General features: G+C 36.2%; 1 non-coding gene across 1 annotated transcript; it reads left to right on the top strand.

Moving 5' to 3' along the window:
• The first annotated feature begins 7,368 nt into the window (after window positions 1-7,368).
• Window positions 7,369-7,476, top strand: LOC112731419 (small nucleolar RNA R71). The gene has a single exon (XR_003167197.1). It is a non-coding gene; the product is annotated as a small nucleolar RNA R71 (small nucleolar RNA).
• The last annotated feature ends 5,835 nt before the right edge of the window (window positions 7,477-13,311 follow it).

The following is a 13,311-nucleotide window of genomic DNA, read 5'->3' as shown; positions in this document are numbered from 1 at the left end:
GCTTAAATTTTAGGATGACGTTAGTATTAGCAAAATTTTTCACTTTTGATACACAAAAAAGTATTATGTATAATTTTGCGTGTATACTTTGATAAAATAGTTAATATTCACGTTATTTTTATAGTATTTGGACCTTTTAATTCGGTCAATTAAGGAGATGAAATTTTTTGATAACGAACTGCCCATTGCTGCTTACATCTTTGGAAACAATTTGGATCTAGAGCATGTAATATTAGTTTATTAATCATTTTAATTGCTAATTTTTTCCGTAATTATTTTTTTAACCTTTTCTAATATCATACTATAATACTATAATTTTATGATTTTAGAGAAGTACTTGTTCCAAACGATCATTGACATGGCACACGCAAGACTATTTTGATTATTATGCTCGGCAAGCCAATAATTGGTGTTGTAAAAATTATCTCTGCAGTATCTATTTGTTATGTTTGCAAAATTATAAAATTTGGATTAGTGCATCATAATCATGATTGTCTGTACAAAATAGGTCCTTATCTTAGTTTGTTCGATGGTCACCAAAGGGCCATTGAGGCCAAGAGAAAACAAATATGACAACTAATGGGATTCGCCACCGACATTCTCCAAAAGTTTATTAGTAGTTTGAAATTTAATCTTCAATATTAAAATATCTTCCTAGATATACTAGAAATATAATAAGATTCCTTACTTAGTTCATTATTCAATGTAGCAAAATATTTTATGCGCAAAACAGAACTGTTCCGGCACAATAAAATACATCAAGGATAACTTTATAGGAGACCTGGGCGGTTTACACAAGGTTCGTTAATTTTGGTCAATATTAAATTAATTAGTATAGTAAAATTTCATGGCTGTTTTTGTTAAAAATTATCTTCTGAATGTTGTTGTAGATTTTTATGCCAAATTACCTTAATGGCCATTGATTTCTCATAGTGGTTGATTTACTTCATGAGACCGTGAGATATGTAGACTCGTTCAAACATTGCACATTGATGACAAAGCGTAAGAGTGTATTTGATGATGATTTAAATAACATTAAAAAGTTTTTATCCGACAATAACTTCCAAGAAGCACCTTGATGATGTGTTAAAATGGTATGAATTACATTTTGGGGAGAAGCTTCCTCCACATAATCCATGGCTTTACTACAACAATTACAATCCAAACATGGACGAGAATGACACGCCACATGTAAGTGCTTAAATTTTAGGATGACGTTAGTATTAGCAAAATTTTTTACTTTTGATACAAAAAGTATTATGTATAATTTTGTGTATACTTTGATTAAATAATTAATATTCATGTTATTTTTATAGTGTTTGGACCTTTTAATTCGGTCAATTAAGGAGATGAAATTTTTTGATAACGAACTGCCCATTGCTGCTTACATCTTTGGAAACAATTTGGATCCAAAGTAAGTAATATTAGTTTATTAATCATTTGAATTGTTAATTTTTTACGTAATTATTTTTTTAACCTTTTCTAATACCATAGTATAATACTCTAATTTTATGATTTTAGAGAAGTACTTGTTCCAAACGATCATTGACATGGCATACGCAAGACTTTTTTTTATTATTATGCCTGGCAAGCCAATAATTGGTGATGTAAAAATTATCTCTGCAGCATTTATTTATTATGCTTGCAAAATTATAAAATTTTGATTAGTACAGCATAACCATGATTGTCTTTACTCCATAGGTCCTTATCTTAGTTTGTTGGAAGCTCACCAAAGGGCCATTTAGGCCAAGCGAAAACAAATATGACAACCAATGGTATTCGCCATTGGTGCCCAGAAATTGTGATTACACTTTAATTATGTAAAAATCATCGCTCTTTCTTTCCCTGGTAATGGCGCCAAAAACATGATGCCAATACCATGGTTCACAACTTCGCACAACTAACCAGCAAGTGCACTGGGTCGTCCAAGTAATACCTTACGTGAGTAAGGGTCGAATCCCACGGAGATTGTTGGTATGAAGCAAGTTATGGTCACCTTGTAAATCTCAGTCAGGCAGATATAAATTGATAATGGTGTTTTCGAATAATAATTAAATAAACATAGAATAAATGATAGAAATACTTATGTAAATCATTGGTGAGAATTTCAGATAAGCGAATAGAGATGCTTTCGTTCCTCTGAACCTCTGCTTTCCTGCTATCTTCATCCAATCAGTCTTACTCCTTTCCATGGCTGGCTTTATGTGATACATCACCATTGTCAATGGCTACTTTCGGTCTTCTCTCGGGAAAATGATCCAAATGCCCTGTCACGGCACGACTAATCGTCTGGAGGCATCACCCTTGTCAATGGCTTCATCCTATCCTCTCAGTAAAAATGGTCAATGCACCCTGTCACGGCATGGCTACTCATCTGTCGGTTCTCGATCATGCTGGAATAGGATTTACTATCCTTTTGCGTCTGTCACTACGCCCGGCAATCGCGAGTTTGAAGCTCATCACAGTCATTCAATTATTGAATCCTACTTGGAATACTACGGACAAGGTTTAGACTTTCCGGATTCTCTTGAATGCCGCCATCATTCTAGCTTACACCACGAAGATTCCGATTAAGAGATCTAAGAGATACTCATTCAGTCGAAGGTAGAACAGGAGTGGTTGTCAGGCACGCGTTCATAGGGAATGATGATGATTGTCAAGTTCATCACATTCAGGTTGAAGAGCGAATGAATATCTTAGAAGCGAAATAGGATGAATTGAATAGAAAACAGTAGTACTTTGCATTAATCTTTGAGGAACAACAGAGCTCCACACCTTAATCTATGGAGTGTAGAAACTCTACCGTTGAAAATACATAAGTGAATAGAGGGTAAGCATGGCCGAATGGCCAGCCTCCCATGGAGGTCTAGAGATCTAAAAATGATCAAAAGATGTCTAATACAATAGTAAAAGGTCCTATTTATAATAAACTAGCTACTAGGGTTTACAGAAGTAAGTAATTGATGCATAAATCCACTTCCGGGGCCCACTTGGTGTGTGCTTGGGCTGAGCTTTAACTTTCCACGTGCAGAGGCCATTTTTGGAGTTGAACGCCAGGTTTTGATCCATTTCTGGCGTTCAACTCTGGTTTTTGATCCTTTTCTGGCGCTGGACGCCAGATTTGGGCAGAGAGCTGGCGTTGAACGCCAGTTTGCGTCGTCTATTCTTAGCCAAAGTATGAACTATTATATATTGCTGGAAAGCCCTAGATGTCTACTTTTCAACGCAATTAGAAGCGTGCCATTTCGAGTTCTGTAGCTCCAGAAAATCCACTTTGAGTGCAGGGAGGTCAGAATCCAACAGTATCAGCAGTCCTTCTTCAACCTCTGATTCTGATTTTTGCTCAAGTCCCTCAATTTCAGCCAGAAAATACCTGAAATCACAGAAAAACACACAAACTCATAGCAAAGTCCAGAAATGTGAATTTAACATAAAAACTAATGAAAACATCCCTAAAAGTAACTAGATCCTACTAAAAACATACTAAAAACAATGCCAAAAAGCGTATAAATTATCCGCTCATCACAACACCAAACTTAAATTGTTGCTTGTCCCCAAGCAACTGAAAATCAAATAGGATGAAAAGAAGAGAATATACTATAAATCCAAACTATCAATGAAACAGAGCTTCAATCATATGAGCGGGACTTATAGCTTTTTGCCTCTTGAATAGTTTTGGCATCTCACTTTATCCATTGAAGTTCAGAATGATTGGCATCTATAGGAACTCAGAATTCAGATAGTGTTATTGACTCTCCTTGTTCAGTATGATGATTCTTGAACACAGCTATTTTATGAGTCTTGGCCGTGGCCCTAAGCACTTTGTTTTCCAGTATTACCACCGGATACATAAATGCCACAGACAGATAATTGGGTGAACCTTTTCAGATTGTGACTCAGCTTTGCTAAAGTCCCCAATTAGAGGTGTCCAGGGTTCTTAAGCACACTCTTTTTTTTGCTTTGGACCTTGACTTTAACCGCTCAGTCTCAAGTTCTCACTTGACACCTACACGCCACAAGCACATGGTTAGGGACAGCTTCGTTTAGCCGCTTAGACCAGGATTTTATTCCTTTAGGCCCTCCTATCCACTGATGCTCAAAGCCTTGGGATCCTTTTTAATTGCCCTTGCCTTTTGGTTTTAAGGGTTATTGGCTTTTTGCTCTTGCCTCTTGGTTTTAAGAGCTTTTGGCTTTTTCTGCTTGCTTTTGCTCTTTTTTTTTTTCGCCTATTTTTTTTCTGCAAGCTTTGTTCTTTGCTGCTTTTTCTTGCTTCAAGAATCATTTTTATGATTTTTCAGATTATCAAATAACATGTCTCCTAGTCATCATTCTTTCAAGAGCCAACATATTTAACATTCTTAAACAACAACTTCAAAAGACATATGCACTGTTCAAGCATACATTCAGAAAACAAGAAGCATTGTCACCACATCAATATAATTAAACTAAGTTCAAGGATAAATTCGAAACTCATGTACTTCTTGTTCTTTTGAATTAAAACATTTTTCATTTAAGAGAGGTGATGGATTCATAGGACATTCATAACTTTAAGACAAAGTTACTAACTACTAATGATCATGTAATGAAGACACAAACATAGATAAGCACATAACATAGAAAACGAAAAACAGAAGAAATAAGAACAAGGAATGAATCCACCTTAGTGATGGTGGTGTTTCCTTCTTGAGGAACCAATGATGTCCTTGAGCTCTTCTATGTCTCTTCCTTGTCTTTGTTGCTCCTCCCTCATTGCTTTTTGATATTTCATGAAGGATGATGGAGTGCTCTTGATGTTCCACCCTTAATTGTCCCATGTTGGAACTTAATTCTCCTAGGGAGGTATTGATTTGCTCCTAATATTTATGTGGAGGGAAGTGTATCCCCTAAGGTATCTCAGGGATCTCTTGATTTGCAGCCACATGTTCTACCACTGAGCTATAGACCCTTGAACTGAATCTTTTCATCTCCCATAACTCGGAGGTGGAAGCCTTTGTCTTCCCTTCCCCTCTTTTAGAGGTTTAGGTGCCATCAATGGTAATGGAAAAACAAAAAGCTTATGCTTTTACCACACCAAACTTAGAATGTTGCTCGCCCTCGAGCAAAAGAAGAAATAATAGAAGAAGAAGAAGATATGGAGGAGATGGAGGGATGTGTGTATGGATGTGAGTGGTGAATGGAAAACAGAAGGGATGGTCATGAATGGAGAGAGAGAGGGTGAGGTGGGTGGGGTTCCTGTGGGATTCACAGATCCTAAGATGATCCTGTAGTGTCCACAGATCTTGAGGTGATCCTGTGGTGTCCACAGATCCGGAGGTGTCAAGGATTAACATCCCTGCACCCATTAGGCATGTAAAATGCCCTTGCACACAACTCTGGGCGTTCAGCGCCAGGTTGGTGCCCATTTTGGGCGTTCAACGCCCATTTGTTGCCATTGCTGGCGTTGAACGCCAGAACCATGCTTGTTCTGGGCGTTCAGCGCCAGGATGCTGCCCATTTTGGGCGTTCAGTGCCAGAACCATGCTCTGTTCTGGCGTTGAATGCCAGACAGGTGCTTCCTCCAGGGTGTGATTTTTCTTCTGCTATTTTTGATTCCGTTTCTAATTTTTTTGTTTATTTTGTGACTCCACATGATCATGAACCTAAGAAAACATGAAAAACAAAAACAAAATTAGATAAATAAACATTGGGTTGGCTCCTAACAAGCGCTTCTTTAATGTCAATAGCTTGACAGTGGGCTCTCATGGAGCCTCACAAGCGTGCAGAGCTTTGTTGAGACTCTCCAACACCAAACTTAGAGTTTGACTGTGGGGGCTTTGTTTGACTCTGCTTTGAGAGAAGTTCTTTATGCTTCCTCTCTATGGATGCAGAGAGAGATCCTTGAGTTGTAAACACAAGGTTATCCTCATTCAATTGAAGGATTAATTCTCCTCTGTCCACATCAATTACAGCTCTTGCTGTGGCTAGGAAAGGTCTTCCTAGGATGATGGATTCATCCTCTTCCTTTCCAGTATCCAGGACTATGAAATCAGCAGGGATGTAAAGGCCTTCAACCTTTACTAACACATCCTCTACTTGTCCATAAGCCTATTTTCTTGAATTTTCTGCCATCTCTAATGAGATTTTAGCAGCTTGCACCCCATAGATTCCCAGTTTCTCTATTACAGAGAGGGGCTTGAGGTTTATCCCTGAACCAAGGTCACACAGAGCCTTAAAGATCATGGTGCCTATGGTACAAGGTATTATGAACTTTCCAGGATCCTGTTTCTTCTGAGGCAATGTCAGTTGATCCAGATCACTTAGTTCATTGGTGAACAAGGGAGGTTCATCTTTCCAAGTCTCAATACCAAATAATTTGGCATTCAGCTTCATGATTGCACCAAGAAACTTGGCAGTTTGCTCTTCAGTAACATCCTCATTCTCTTCAGAAGAGGAATACTCATCAGAGCTCATGAAGGGCATAAGGAGGTTCAATGGAATCTCTATGGTCTCTATATGAGCCTCAGAGTCCTTTGGTTCCTCAGAGGGAAGCTCCTTATTGATCACTGGACGTCCCAGGAGGTCTTCCTCCTTGGGATTCACGTCCTCCTCTCCCTCATTGGGTTCGGCCATTTTGGTTATGTCAATGGCCTTGCACTCTCCTTTTGGATTCTCTTCTGTATTGCTTGGGAGAGTACTAGGAGGGATTTCAGTGATCCTTTTACTCAGCTGGCCCACTTGTGCTTCCAAATTTCTAATGGAAGACCTTGTTTCATTCATGAAACTCACAGTGGCCTTAGATAGATCAGAGACTAAGTTTGCTAAGCTAGATGAATTCTGCTCAGAATTCTCTGTCTGTTGCTGAGTGGATGATGGAAAAGGCTTGCTATTGCTAAACCTGTTTCTTCCACCATTATTAAAGCCTTGTTGAGGCTTTTGATCCTTCCATGAGAAATTTGGATGATTTCTCCATGATGAGTTATAGGTGTTTCCATAAGGTTCACCTAAGTAATTCACCTCTGCTATTGCAGGGTTCTCAGGATCATAAGCTTCTTCTTCAGAAGATGCCTCTTGAGTACTGTTGGATGCAGCTTGCATTCCATTCAGACTCTGGGAAATCATATTGACTTGCTGGGTCAATATTTTATTATGAGCCAATATGGCATTCAGAGTATCAATTTCAAGAACTCCCTTCTTCATAGGCGTCCCATTACTCACAGGATTCCTCTCAGAAGTGTACATGAACTGGTTATTAGCAACCATGTCAATGAGTTCTTGAGCTTCTGCAGGCGTTTTCTTTAGGTGAATAGATCCACCTGCAGAAGTATCCAATGACATCTTTGATAACTCAGATAAACCATCATAGAATATATCCAGGATGGTCCATTCTAAAAGCATGTCAGAAGGACACTTTTTGGTCAGCTGTTTGTATCTTTCCCAAGCTTCATAGAGGGATTCACCATCTTTTTGTTTGAAGGTTTGAACATCCACTCTAAGCTTGCTCAGCTTTTGAGGAGGAAAGAACTTGGCTAAGAAAGCCGTGACCAGCTTATCCCAAGAGTTCAGGCTGTCTTTAGGTTGAGAGTCCAACCATATTCTAGCTCTGTCTCTTACAGCAAAAGGGAAAAGCATGAGCCTGTAGACTTCAGGATCTACTCCATTAGTCTTAACAGTATCACATATCTGCAAGAATTTAGTTAAGAACTGAAAAGGATCTTCAGATGGAAGTCCATGAAACTTGCAGTTCTGCTGCATCAGAGAAACTAATTGAGGTTTCAACTCAAAGTTGTTTACTCCAATGGCAGGAATGGAGATGCTTCTTCCATGTAAATTGGAATTTGGTGCAGTAAAGTCACCAAGCATTCTCCTTGCATTGTTGTTGGGTTCGGCTGCCATCTCCTTTACTTGTTCGAAATTTTCAATCAAGTTGTCTCTGGATTGTTGTAATTTGGCTTCTCTTAGTTTCTTCTTCAGAGTCCTTTCAGGTTCTGGATCAGCTTCAACAAGAATGCCTTTTTCTCTGTCCCTGCTCATAAGAAAGAGAAGAGAAAAAAAGAAGAAGAAAATCTGAACTCAGAGAGAGAGAGAGAGAGGGTTCGGATTTTTGGTGTTGTGAGGAGGAGATGTTAGTAGATGAATAAATAAATAGAAGGAGATAAGGGAGAAGGATTTTCGAAAATAATTTTTGAAAAATAGTTTTGAAAAAGGTTAGTAGTTTTTTGAAAATTCAAAATAAAAAAAATTATTAGTTAATTAAAAAGAAATTTTTGAAAAAGGGGGGAGATATTTTCGAAAATTAGAGAGAGAGAGAGAGTTAGTTAGGTGGTTTTGAAACAAATTTTGAAAATCAATTTTGAAAAGATAAGAAGATAGGAAGTTAAAAAAGATATTTTGAAATCAAATTTTTGAAAAAGATAAGATAAGAAGATATTTTTTTGAAAAAATATGATTGAAATTAGTTTTTTTGAAAAAAAGATTTGATTTTTAAAATCACAATTAATGACTTGATTCACAAGAAATCACAAGATATGATTGTAGAACTTAAAGTTTGGATCTTTCTTAACAAGTAAGTAACAAACTTGAAATTTTTGAATCAAAACATTAATTGTTGATGTTATTTTTGAAAATTATGTGATAAAAATAAGAAAAAGATTTTTGAAAAATATTTTTGTAATTTTCGAAAATAACTAAGAAAAATGAAAAAGATTTGATTTTTGAAAAAGATTTTAAAAAAGATGAGATTTTTAAATTGAAAATTTGATTTGACTCATAAAAACAACTAGATTTTTAAAAATTTTTGAGAAAGTCAAATCTAATTTTCGAAATTTTAGGAGAGAAAAAGGGAAAGATATTTTTTTTTTTGAAATTTTTTATGAAGAGAGAGAAAAACACTAAAAAGATGCAATGCATGAAATTTTTTAGATCAAAACATGTGATGCATGCAAGAATGCTATGAATGTCAAGATGAACACCAAGAATACTATGAAGATCAAGATGAACACCAAGAACATATTTTTGAAAAATTTTTAATGCAAGGAAAATATGCAAGACACCAAACTTAGAATTCTTTAATGCTTAGACACTAAGAATTCAAGAACGCATATGAAAAACAAGAAAAGACACAAAACATGCAAATGCAAAGATCAAACAAGAAGACTTACCAAGAACAACTTGAAGATCATGAAGAACACCATGAATGCATGAATTTTCGAAAAATGCAAGATGCACATGCAATTGACACCAAACTTATAACATGACACATGACTCAAACAAGAAACACAAAAAATATATATATATTTTTTTGATTTTTATGATTTTATGATTTTTTTGTATTTTCTTTTAATTTTTTTCAAAAATCATGTTGAAAAAGAAAAATAAGGATTCCAAAATTTTTAATATGAATTCCAGGAATCTTATGCTCTAAAGCTCCAATCAAAGGGTCAGGCTTGGCTTAATAGCCAGCCAAGCTTTAGTATGTAACTCAGACATGACACGTCTAACATGCCCTACAGTCGTATTAGACATGGCTTTACAGCCAGCCATGCTTCATGAAACACTAGAATTCATTCTTAAAAATTCTGAAGAAAAATTATATTTTTGAAAACATTTTTATAAAATTTTTTTTTCGAAAACAAAAGAGAAAATTTTGAAAGATTTTTGAAAATTTTTTGAAAATAAAACAAAAAGAAAATTACCTAATCTGAGCAACAGGATGAACCGTTAGTTGTCAAAACTCGAACAATCCCCGACAACGGCCCCAAAAACTTGGTGCGCAGAAATTGTGATTACACTTTAATTATGTAAAATTCATCGCTCTTTCTTTCCCTGGTAATGGCGCCAAAAACATGATGCCAATACCATGGTTCACAACTTCGCACAACTAACCAGCAAGTGCACTGGGTCGTCCAAGTAATACCTTACGTGAGTAAGGGTCGAATCCCACGGAGATTGTTGGTATGAAGTAAGCTATGGTCACCTTGTAAATCTCAGTCAGGCAAATATAAATTAATAATTGTGTTTTCGAATAATAATTAAATAAACATAGAATAAATGATAGAAATATTTATGTAAATCATTGGTGAGAATTTCAGATAAGCGAATAGAGATGCTTTCGTTCCTCTGAACCTCTGCTTTCCTACTATCTTCATCCAATCAGTCTTACTCCTTTCCATGGCTGGCTTTATGTGATACATCACCATTGTCAATGGCTACTTTCGGTCTTCTCTCGGGAAAATGATCCAAATGCCCTGTCACGGCACGACTAATCGTCTGGAGGCATCACCCTTGTCAATGGTTTCATCCTATCCTCTCAGTGAAAATGGTCAACGCACCCTGTCACGGCACGGCTATTCATCTGTCGGTTCTCGATCATGCTGGAATAGGATTTACTATCCTTTTGCGTCTGTCACTACGCCTGGCAATCGCGAGTTTGAAGCTCGTCACAGTCATTCAATCATTGAATCCTACTTGGAATACCACGGACAAGGTTTAGACTTTCCGGATTCTCTTGAATGCCGCCATCATTCTAGCTTACACCACGAAGATTCCGATTAAGAGATCTAAGAGATACTCATTCAGTCGAAGGTAGAACGGGAGTGGTTGTCAGGCACGCGTTTATAGGGAATGATGATGATTGTCACGTTCATCACATTCAGGTTGAAGAGCGAATGAATATCTTAGAAGCGAAATAGGATGAATTGAATAGAAAACAGTAGTACTTTGCATTAATCTTTGAGGAACAACAGAGCTCCACACCTTAATCTATGGAGTGTAGAAACTCTACCGTTGAAAATACATAAGTGAATAGAGGGTAAGTATGGCCGAATGGCCAGCCTCCCATGGAGGTCTAGAGATCTAAAAATGATCAAAAGATGTCTAATACAATAGTAAAAGGTCCTATTTATAATAAACTAGCTACTAGGGTTTACAGAAGTAAGTAATTGATGCATAAATCCACTTCCGGGGCCCACTTGGTGTGTGCTTGGGCTGAGCTTTAACTTTACACGTGCAGAGGCCATTTGTGGAGTTGAACGCCAGATTTTGATCCATTTCTGGCGTTCAACTCTGGTTTTTGATCCTTTTCTGGCGTTGGACGCCAGATTTAGGCAGAGAGCTGGCGTTGAACGCCAGTTTGCGTCGTCTATTCTTGGCCAAAGTATGGACTATTATATATTGCTGGAAAGCCCTGGATGTCTACTTTCCAACGCAATTAGAAGCGCGCCATTTCGAGTTCTGTAGCTCCAGAAAATCCACTTTGAGTGCAGGAAGGTCAGAATCCAACAGCATCAGCAGTCCTTCTTCAACCTCTGAATCTGATTTTTGCTCAAGTCCCTTCATTTCAGCCAGAAAATACCTGAAATCATAGAAAAACACACAAACTCATAGCAAAGTCCAGAAATGTGAATTTAACATAAAAACTAATGAAAACATCCCTAAAAGTAACTAGATCCTACTAAAAACATACTAAAAACAATGCCAAAAAGCGTATAAATTATCCGCTCATCAGCCACCGACATTCTCCGTAAGTTTATTAGCAGTTTGAAATTTAATCTTCAATATTAATATATCCTCCTAAATATACTAGAAATATTATAAGATTCCTCACTTAGTTCAATATTTATTATAGCAGAATAATTTTTGCCCAAAACAGAACTGTTTTGGCATAATAAAATACATCAAGGATAACATCATGGAAGACCTGTGCGATTTACACAAGGTTCATTAATTTTGGTCAACTTTAAATTAATTAGTATAGTAATATTTCATAGCTGTTTTTGTTAAAAATTATCTTCTGAATGTTGTAGATTTTTATGCTAATTTACCTTAATGGCCGTTGGTTTCTCATAGTGATTGATTTGCTTCATGAGACGGTGAGATATCTGGACTCATTCAAACATTGCACATTGATGACAGAGTGTAAGAGTGTATTTGATGATGTGTTAAATTACCTTTAGAAGTTTTTATCCGACAATAGCTTCTAAGAAACACCTTCATTTAACACCTTGATGATGTGTTAAAATGGTATGAATTGCATTTTGGAGAGAAGCTTCCTCTACATCTTCCATGCTTTTAATACAACAATCACAATCCAAACATGGACGGGGATGACATGCCACGTGTAAGTGCTTAAATTTTAGGATGACGTTAGTATGAGCAAAATTTTTTACTTTTGATACACAAAAAAGTATTATGTATAATTTTTTGTGTATACTTTGATTAAATAATTAATATTCATATTACTTTTATAGTGTTTGGACCTTTTATTTCGGTCAATTAAATAGATGAAATTTTTTGATAAAAAACTGGCCATTGTTACTTACTTCTTTGGAAACAATTTGGATAAAAAATAAGTAATATTAGTTTATTAACCATTTTAATTGCTAATTTGTCAGGTATTTATTTTTTTAACCTTTTCTAATATCATAGTATAATACTCTAATTTTATGATTTTAGAGGTGTTTTTATTGCAAACAATCATTGTCATGGCACATGCAAGACTCTTCTGACTATTAAGCCCAGCAAGCCAATAACTGGTGATGTAAAAATTTTTTCTGCAGTATTTATTTATTACGCTTGCAAATTTATAAAATTTGGATTAGTGCAGCATAACTATGATTGTCTGTTCTCCATAGATCCTTATCTCTGTTTGTTCGATGCTCACCAAAGGGCCATTTGGGCCAAGAGGAAACAAATGTGCAACCAACGGTATTTGCCACCGACATTCTCTGTAAGTTTATTAGCAGTTCAAAATTTAGTCTTCAATATTCATATATCTTCCTAGATATACAAGAAATACAATAAGATTCATCACTTATTTCAATATTCAATGTAGCAGAATATTTTATGCCCAAAACAGAACTGTTCCAGCACAATAAAATACACATGGATAACTTCATTGGAGACCTCGGGGTTTACACAGGGTTAGTTAATTTTGGTCAACATTCAATTTATTAGTATAGTAATATTTCATAGCTGTTTTTGTTAAAAATTATTTTCTAAATGTTGTTGTCGATTTTTGTGCCAATTTACCTTATTGTCCATTGGTTTCTCATAGTGATTGATTTGCTTCATGAAACCGTGATAAATTTGGACACGTTCAAATATTGCACATTGATGACAGTGCGTAAGAGTGTATTTGATGATGTGTTAAATTACCTTGAGAAGTTTTTATCCGGCAACAACTTCCAAGAAACACCTTCATTTGACACCTTGATGATATGTTAAAATGGTTTGAATTACATTTTGGAGAGAAGCTTCCTCCACATCATCCATGGCTTTACTACAACAATTACAATCCAAACATGGACGGGAATGACATGTCACGTGTAAGTGCTT

This window comes from Arachis hypogaea, chromosome 12, assembly GCF_003086295.3.
Source record: "Arachis hypogaea cultivar Tifrunner chromosome 12, arahy.Tifrunner.gnm2.J5K5, whole genome shotgun sequence".
Classification (NCBI taxonomy): Eukaryota; Viridiplantae; Streptophyta; class Magnoliopsida; order Fabales; family Fabaceae; genus Arachis; species Arachis hypogaea.
This window is presented reverse-complemented; position numbering and strand designations above follow the sequence as displayed.